Consider the following 9269-nt stretch of genomic DNA (forward strand, 5'->3'; position numbering starts at 1 on the left):
CACACCACTAGTGCACAAGGGTTCTAATTTCTCCACATTCTTGCCAACATTTATTATTTTGGATTTTTTGATAGTAGCTATGCTAATGGGTGTGAGGGGGTATCTCACTGTAGTTTTGATTTGCATTTACATAATGATTAGTGAGGTTGAGCATCTTTTCATGTGCTTATTGGCCATTCAAATATCTTCTTTGAAGAGATGTCTATTCAAGTCTTTTGCCCATTTTTGAATCAGGTTATTTGTTTTTCTGTTGTTGTTTAGTTTTAGGAGTTCTCTATATACTCTTTTTTTTTTTTTTCCAGTACGCGGGCCTCTCACTGTTGTGGCCTCTCCCGTTGCGGAGCACAGGCTCCGGACGCGCAGGCTCAGCGGCCATGGCTCACGGGCCCAGCTGCTCCGCGGCATGTGGGATCTTCCCAGACCGGGACACGAACCCGTGTCCCCTGCATCGGCAGGTGGACTCTCAACCACTGCGCCACCAGGGAAGCCCTATATACTCTTGATATTAATCCCTTATCAATATATGATTTGCAAATATTTTCTCCCTTTTATGGGTTGCATTTTCACTCTGTTGAAAATGTCTTTTTTTTGGTGGGGAGGTTACCAAATTGCTTTATTTGAAGGAATGGTACAAAGGAACTAAGTAGATGTTTTGGTACAACCTATAGAAAAGGTAAAGGTAACCCCTTTACCAATATGCATGCATTGCCTTGGCGACCAGGAAAGTCACTCAGTGGGTATGGGAAGCTGGTGTCAGCCTTAGCTCTTGTTATCATTGTCTCTCTGAGTGTGCTTGTCAAAGAGATACTCTTCCATGCCAGATTTGGGGGCCCCATCTTGTGCAGATCGGTTTTGTGGTCGCCCAATTCTTTGGATTACACCTGCTCATTCAGGTAATGAGTCTCAATGAAGTCAACAAGTAGGGGTTGTTTGTGCAGTGGCCAGTTTGTGCAGCTCCATTAGCAACTGATTCACGCTTCCCAAGTGTAATACACACTCCATTGCATTCAGCTCGTTCTCCCGGTCCTCATGATCTGGTTTCTTGATATCCTGGAGGAAGATGTGGTCACCTCATTGGTTCTGCAGTTTCATCAGTTTCTCAGCATGTTTCCTCCCCTCATGAGATGGGTGAAGAAACTATTTGGCAAAGTTCTTCAAAGCTATATTATTGCAGTCAAAGTAGTAAGACATGGCTAGGTAGAGGTAGGAAGTTTAGGGCTCCAGGTTGATCTGGCAGTTGATGGTGGCCTCTGAGTCCTGGTGGTAGTTCTGGCCCACCAGTGAGGGACCTCGGTGGTCAGGGCAGGTGGTGAGGAGAGACGATGGTGGCTGCCCTGTGCTGGAGCAACAGCGGGGGGCCTTGGGGCAGTCTGTGAGGAGGGGGCGGAGGGCTGGATTAACACCTGTTCCGTCCAAGCACAGTTGAAGCAGGAAACCATGGTTGGTTGAAAGCATCCTTTGATGCACAAAAGTTTTCAATTTTAATGAAGTCCAACATGTCTATTTTTTTCTTTTGTTGCCTGTGTCTTTGGTGTTATATCCAATAGACCATTGCCAAATCCAATGTTGTAAAGCTTTTGCTGTTTTCTTCTAAGAGTTTTATGATTTAGGTCTTAGATTTAGTTCTATGATCCATATTGAGTTAATTTTTGTTAGGTAAGAGTCCAACTTCATTCTTTTACATGTGGCTATCCAGTTTTCCCAGCACCACTAGTTGAAAAGACTGTTCTTTCCCCATTGAATGGTCTTGGCACCCTTGTTGAAAAATCAATTGACCATATATGCAGGGGTTTATTTCCAGGTCTCTATTCTACTCCTTTGGTCTATATGTCTATCTTTATGCCAGCAACACACTGTTTGATTACTATAGCTTTGCAGTAAGTTCTGAAATCAGGAAGTATGGGACCTCCAGCTTTGTTCTTTTTCAAGATGGTGTTGGCTCTTCTGGGTCCCTTGAGATTCCATATGAATTTTAGGATGGCTTTTTTCTATTTCTGAAAAAAAATGGCATTGAGATTTTGATAGGGATTGCCTTGTCTCTGTAGATCGTTTTGAATACAATGGGCATTTTAATAATATCTAGTCTTCTAATTCATGAACATAGGATGTGTTTCCATTTATTTATGCCTCCTTTAATTTCTTTCGGAAATGTTTTGTAGTTTTCATTGTATGTCTTTAACCTCCTTACGTGAGTTAATTCCTAAATATTTTATTCTTTTTGATGCTATTATAAGTGGAACTGTTTTTACAATTTCCTTTTCAGTTTGTTCATTATTAGTGTTGAGAAATGCAACTGATTTTTCTGCGTTGGCTTTGTATCCTGCTATTTGCTGAATTCATTTATTAGTTCTAACAGTTTTTTTGAGGACTCTAAGGGTTGTCTACATACAAGATCATATCATCTGTGAACAAAGAAAATTTTACTTCTTCCTTTCTGATTTGGATACCTTTTATTTATTTATTTTCTTTCTATTCCTAGTTTGTTGAGAGTTTTTTTTTTTAATAATGAAAGGGTGTTGAATTTGTCAAATACTTTTTTTCTGTATGATTGAGATGATCATGAAGGTATTTTTCCTTCATTCTGTTAATATGGTGTATTTACATTGATCAATTTTTCGTATGTTGAACCCTCCTTGTATTCCAGGAATAAATTCCACTTGGTCATGCTGCATAATAGTTTCAATATGCTGCCGAATTTGGTTTGCTAGTATTTTATTGATGATTTTTGCATCAGTGTTCATAAGGGATATTGGTCTGTAGTTTTCTTGCAGTGTCTTTGTCTGACTTTGGTATTGGAGTAATGCTGGTGTCATAGAATGAGTTGGAAGTATTCACTCCTTGTCAATTTTTTGAAAAGTTTAAGAATCATTGGTATTAGTTCTTCTTTAAATGTTTGGTAGCATTCACCACTGAGCCATCAGGTCCAGGGCTTTTACATTTTGGGAGGGGAGGTTTGACTACTGATTTAATCTCCTTACTATTATAGGTCTGTTCAGATTTTCTATTCCTTTATGATTCAGACTTGGTAGGTTTTGTGTTTCTAGGAATTTGTCCATTTCATCTAGGTTATCCAATTTTTTGGCATACAATTGTTCATACTTTCTTATAATTCTTTTTATGTAGACTCACTAGTAATGTCCCTACTTTCATTTATTTTATTTTAGTAATTTGTGTCTTCTCTCCTTTTTCCTAGTCATTCTAGCTAAAGGTTTGCAAATTTTGTTGATGCTTTCAAAAAACTGATTTTTGGTTTCATTGATTTTTCCCTATTGTTTTCTACCCTTTATTGCAGTTATCTCCACTCTAATCTTTATCACTTCCTTTATTCTGCTAGTTTTGGATTTATTTGTTTTTCCTTTTTCTAGTTTTTTAAGTTGTAAAGTTAGATTATTGATCTGAGATCTTTCTTGTTTTTTAATGTAAGTGCTAATAGTTATAAATTTCACCCTTAGCACTGCTTTTGTTGTGTTCCATAAGTTTTGGTATGTTGTGTTTTTGTTTTCATTAGTTTCTAAGTATTTTCTAATGTTCCTTGTGATTTCTTTTTTGATTCATTGTTTTTTTTTTAAGAGTGTGTTGTTTGACTTCTACACATTTATTAATCTTCCAGTCTTCCTTCTCTTATTGATTTTGAACTTTACCTTATGGTAGGAGAAGATATTTTATATAACATCTATCTTTTTTAGTCTATTGAGACTTAATTTGTGGCCTAACATATGATTTATCCTGGAGAATGTCCTTTGTGCACTTGAGAATAATGTGTTTTCCGTTGTTGGGTAGAGTGTTCTGTATGGAATACTGTTGGATCTGTTGGATCTAGTTGGTTTATTGTGTTGTTCAAGTCCTCTCCTTACTTATCTTCAACTATTTGTTCTATCAGTTATTGAGAAAGGAGTATTAAAGTCTTCAACTATTATTATGGAACTATTTTCCCCTTCCATTCTGTCAGTTCTTCTTTACATATTTTGATGATCTGTTATTAGGTGCCTAAAATATTATAATTGTTATTTCTTCTTGATGTATTCAACCATTTATTAATATACAATGTCCTTCTTTGACTCTTACAAACTTTTTTGATTTAAAGTCTATTTTGTCTGATATTAATATTTCTACCTCTGCTCTCTTTTGGTCACTATTTGAATGGAATGTCTTTTTCCATCCTTTTACTTTCAACCTTTTTTGGCTTTGGATCTAAAGTGAGTCTCTTGTAGACAGCATATAGGTGGATCATTATTTTAAATCCATTCTCTCAATCTCTGTCATTTAATTGGAGAGTTTAATCTATTTACATTCAAAGTAATAACTGATAGAATTATTTTGCTATTTGTTTTCTATATGTCTTATACTTTTTTTGTCCCTTATTTCCCACATTGCTGTCTTCTTTTGTGTTTAGCTGATTCTTTTTTGTAGTAAAACATCTTAATTCCCTTCTCATTTCCTTTTGTGTATATTTTAAAGCTATTTTCCTTGTGGTTACCATGGAGATTACATTTGATAACCTAAATTATAACATTCTAATTTGAATTTATACCAGTTCAACTTCAGTAACATACAAAACTCTTTTTGTATACAGCTCAGTCCCCATTCTTTTCAGTTATTAATGTCACAAAATTACATCTTTATACATTGTGTTCAAAACCAATAGATTCATTAGTCACTTAAGTTCCATAGGAAACAAAATGTGGAGTTACAAAGCAAAGTTATAATAATACTAGCTTTTCGACTAATAATTGTTTTTTTTAAATGTATTATTCTCTTAAATCATGTAGAAAACCTAAAAATGGAGTTACAAACCACTTTTATAATAATAGTAGCCCATGTATTTACCTTTACTGAGATCTTTATTTCTTCATATGGTTTTGAGTTACTGTCCAGTGTCCTTTCATTTCGACCTGGAGGACTGCCTTTAGCATTTCCTGCAGGGCAGGACTAGTGGTAACAAACTCCCTCAGATTTTGTTTATCTGGGAATGTCTTAATTTCTCTCTCACTTTTGAAGGTTAGTTTTGCCAGGTATAGAATTCCTGGTTGACAGTTTTTTCTTTTAGCACTTTGACTGCATCAGTCCACTGCCTTCTGGACCTCAAGATTTCTGATGAGAAATCTGCACATAATCTTATTGAGGATCACTTGTATGTGATATATTGCTTCTCTACTGCTGCTTTCAAGATTCTATCTTTGTCTTTCAACAGTTTGATCACAATGTCCCTTGGTGTGGGTCTCTTTGAGTTTATCCAGTTGGAATTCACTGATCTTCTCGGTTGTTTATATTCATGTTTTGTTTTTTTTTAATCAAACTTGAGAAATTTTCTGCCATTATTTCTTCAAATAATCTCCTTCCCTTTCTTTCCCTTCTTTTGAAACTCATAATGTGTGTATGGTGGTTTACTTAATGATGTCCCACAGTTCCCTTAAGCTCTGTTAAGTTTTCTTTAATTTTTTTTCCATTCCTCAGACTTGATCATTTCCATCATCCTATCTTCAAGCTTGCTGATTCTTTCTTCTGCCTGCTCAAATCTGCCTTTGAAATTTTCATTTTAGTTATTACACTTTGTAGCTCTGGAGTTTCTTTTGGGTTTCTTTTTAGGTTTTCTATCTCCTTATTGAAATTCTCCATGTTTTCTTTTAGTTCTTTGAGCATCTTTATGATAGTTTTTAAACAGTCATTATATAATAGGTCCATCATCTGGTTTTTCTCTGGGACAGTTCTGGTGGTGTGTTTTTTTTTTCTTTGAGTGGGTGAACATTCCTGTTTCTTTGTATGCCTTGTGATTTTTGTTGTTGTTGTTGAAAACATGAACATTTGAATCTAATGATATGGTAACTGTGGAAATCAGATTCTCTCCCTTCCCCAAGGTTTGATGGCTTTTGGTTTTGTTTTGATTTGCTTTTTAAAAAATTGCTATAGGCTGTCTCTGCCAAAGATCAGCCTGAGATATAGACTTATGGTCTTCTCAGATCTTTTTAAAAAAATTTTTTCTCATGGTATAATAAAAAATTTTTTTTTATTTTTTAAAATTGAAGTATAGTTGATTACAATGTTGTGTTAGTTTCAGGTGTATAGCAAAGTGATTCAGACATATATATCCCTTCTTAGATTCTTTTCCCTTATAGGTTATTCCAATTCTCAGGTCTTTTTTAGTCCTTGCCTTTCCCTGGGCATGTCAGGTGACTTTCTTTTTTTAAAAAAATATTTATTTATTTATTTGGTTGAGCTGGGTCCTAATTGTGGCAGGCAGGCTCCTTAGTTGTTGCAGGCGGGCTCCTTTAGTTGTGGCTTGAGGTCTCCTTAGTTGCGGCTTACCAGCTCCTTAGTTGAGGCACGTGGGCTCCTTAGTTGCAGCATGCATGTGGGATCTAGTTCCCCGACCAGGTGAACCTGGACCCCCTGCATTGCGAGTACAGAGTCTTAACCACTGCACCACCAGGAAAGTCCAAGGTGACTTTCTGATTTCTGCTGTATATGCAGTTGCTTTTGAATGTCCTGGTGTTTAATGTCTGGTTCCCAGAATGGGGGATAAGCAGTCTGTGCTATGCTGAGAGCTGAAATTGACCAACATAGCTTCCTGGAAGTTACAAACCTTCAATGGACTCTAGAGTTACAAAATAGTTACATCAGACATATTCTGCCAGAGCAATTGTTGTCCAGGTAGGGAGACAGATTCCTGGTGCTTCTTATCTACTATCTTCCCAGAATTCTCTCTTCAGCTTTGATTTTTTTAAATTGCAATTTTATGTCCCATAGTACATATTCTGAAATCACACCAAAATTTTAAGAACAAGACAGGAGTATAAAAATATAAATGAAAAAGTTTGGAATTGGTAGGAAAGGAAAAGAAAGGTCACCTGAAATGATATCTCCCCAAAGATGTCCAAGTCCTAATTCCCAGATCCTGTGAAAATGTGAGGTTACATGGTAAAGGGAAATTAAGTTTTCAGATGGAATTAAGGTTGCTAACCAAACGATCTTGAGATGGGGAGATGATCCTGGATTACCCAGGTGGACCTAATGTAATCACAGGGTTCCTTATAAATGGAAGCGGGAGGCAGAAGAGAGAGAACCAGAGAAATGGCAGTGTGAAAAGGACTCAGGCTTGTTGCTGGCTTTGAGGGTAGAGGAATGAAGCCATAAGCCAAGGAATAAAGGTAGCCTCTGGAAGCTGGAAAGAAGTGAGGAAATGGATTCTCCTCTAGGGTCTTCACAATGAACACAGCCCTGCCAACACCTTGATTTTAGCCCAGGGAGACTCATTTTGGACTTCTGACTTCCAGAACTGTTAGATAATACATTTGTATTGTTTAAGCCACTAAACTTGTGGTAATTTGTCATGGCAGCAATAGGAAAACTAAAAATGGACTGACAAGAAGGGAAGCTGAAGGTGGGGAGGCAAGTAAAGATCAAGGCACTATTATGTAGGGGCAAAAGCAGTAGACATGAATTAGAAGAACAGTTGAGGTTCTCAGTTCTGCCAGTTTCCACCTGTGTGACCCAGATCAAGTTACTTAGCCTCTCTGTGTCTCTATATCTTGATCTATAAAAAGCAATAGTAATAACACTTCCTTACATGGCTGTTGTGAGGATGAAATGAGGCAATCTATGTAAGCCCTTAGCACAGTGCCTTTGGTAAACCCTAATAATATGAGTCGCTGTTGCTGCTGACACTGCACCACTGCTACTCTCACAGCTTTTATATGTCTTTTTTTTCAGTGATTCAGTGTTTATTTACAAAATTATCTGTATAACATATACATATTTAGCCAAAATTCACTTTCCATATGAAGTGAGACAGATTAAAATTACATTACAATTTTGCTATAATGAGGTTTTATTTAAATGAACATTCAGTTAAACCCACCTCCCTCTAATCCCATTTCAGGAGAGATGACTGCTGCATAGCAGATGGCAGGCTTTGCCTTCCAGAGAGTAACACCAGACCATTTCAGGAGAAGCATTTATTCTTGAAACCCTGATTGGTGACTACAGCTCCAGGTTAGTAAAATTAAATTTGCTTCTTATTAATCATGATTATCAGGTACCAAGTTAGAGTGTTGCTCTTTTGTTAAGTTTTTGGAATGATTCAGAACATCTAGATCTGTAAGATACTAAACATGGCTCTAGTGTTTGCAATGAGGATCTTTCCAATGTAAATTTTTTACCTAATTGCTCTTTTAATTAAAGTCAGTCATTTTGTATTGTGTATACAATTCATGCAATTACACATAATCTGAACTTTTTAATTGAAATAATTTTGTGCTCACAAAAGTTGCAAAAGTAGTAGAGAGAATTCCCATGTACCTTTCACTCAGCTTCCTCCAATGATAGCATTATCAAAATCAGCCAATTGACACTGGTACAATGCTAACAATAAAAAACTACGGTGTTTTCTCAGATTTCACAGTTCCTACAGGTACTGGTTTTTTGTTTTTTTGCTGTACAGCTCTATGAAATTTTATAAAATTGTATAGATTTGTGTAACCACTGCCACAGTCATGTTACAGAACTGTTCATTGCCACAAAGAAACGCCCTTGTACTTCCCCTTATTGTCATACCTTCCTCCTGTCACCAACCCCAGGCAATGACTGATCTGTTCTCTATCACTGTAATTTTTTCATTTCTAGAATGTTATATAAGTGGAATTATGCAATATGGAAGCTTTTGAGATTGGCTTTTTTCATTCAGTATAAAGCCCTTGAGACCCATCCAGGTTGTTGCCTTCGTTAATATTGTAGTATGTTCCTTTTTAGTAATGAGTAATATTCCATTATATGGGTGTACTGCAGTTTATCCATCCACCTAATGAAGGATATTTGGGTTTCAAGTCTTGTGCTCTTACAAATAAAACTGCTACAGGCATACCTGGGAGATACTGCAGGTTCCGTTCCAGGATACCACAATAAGGTGAATATTGCAATAAAGAAAGTCACATGAATTTTTTGGTTTTCCAGTGTATATAAAAGTTATGTTTACACTATACTGTGGTCTATTAAATATGCAGTAGCATTGTCTAAAAGGATACTGTGTATATCAATTTAAAATATAGTTTATTTTAGTTAAAAATGCTACTTAGCTAAAAGATGCTAACCCTCATCTGAGCCTTCAGTGAGTCATAGTAGTAACATCAGTGATCACTGATCACAGGTCATCATAACAAATATAATAATAATGAAAAAGTTTGAAGTATTGCACAAATTACCAAAACGTGATGTAGACACATGAAGAGAGCCAATGCTGTTGGAAAAATGGTGCTGATAGACTTGCTTGACTCAGG

The 9269-nt window shown here is 36.3% G+C and overlaps 1 pseudogene across 1 annotated transcript; it reads right to left on the reverse strand.

The window, feature by feature from the left end:
* Positions 1-759: 759 nt before the first annotated feature.
* Positions 760-1455, reverse strand: LOC308614071 (ferritin heavy chain-like; annotated as a pseudogene). Its single transcript has one exon. The product of its transcript is annotated as a ferritin heavy chain-like (transcript).
* Between the last annotated feature and the right edge of the window lie 7814 nt (positions 1456-9269).

The sequence above is a fragment of the Mesoplodon bidens genome (genome assembly GCF_964165515.1).
Source record: "Mesoplodon bidens genome assembly, chromosome: 3".
NCBI classification, from domain to species: domain Eukaryota; kingdom Metazoa; phylum Chordata; class Mammalia; order Artiodactyla; family Ziphiidae; genus Mesoplodon; species Mesoplodon bidens.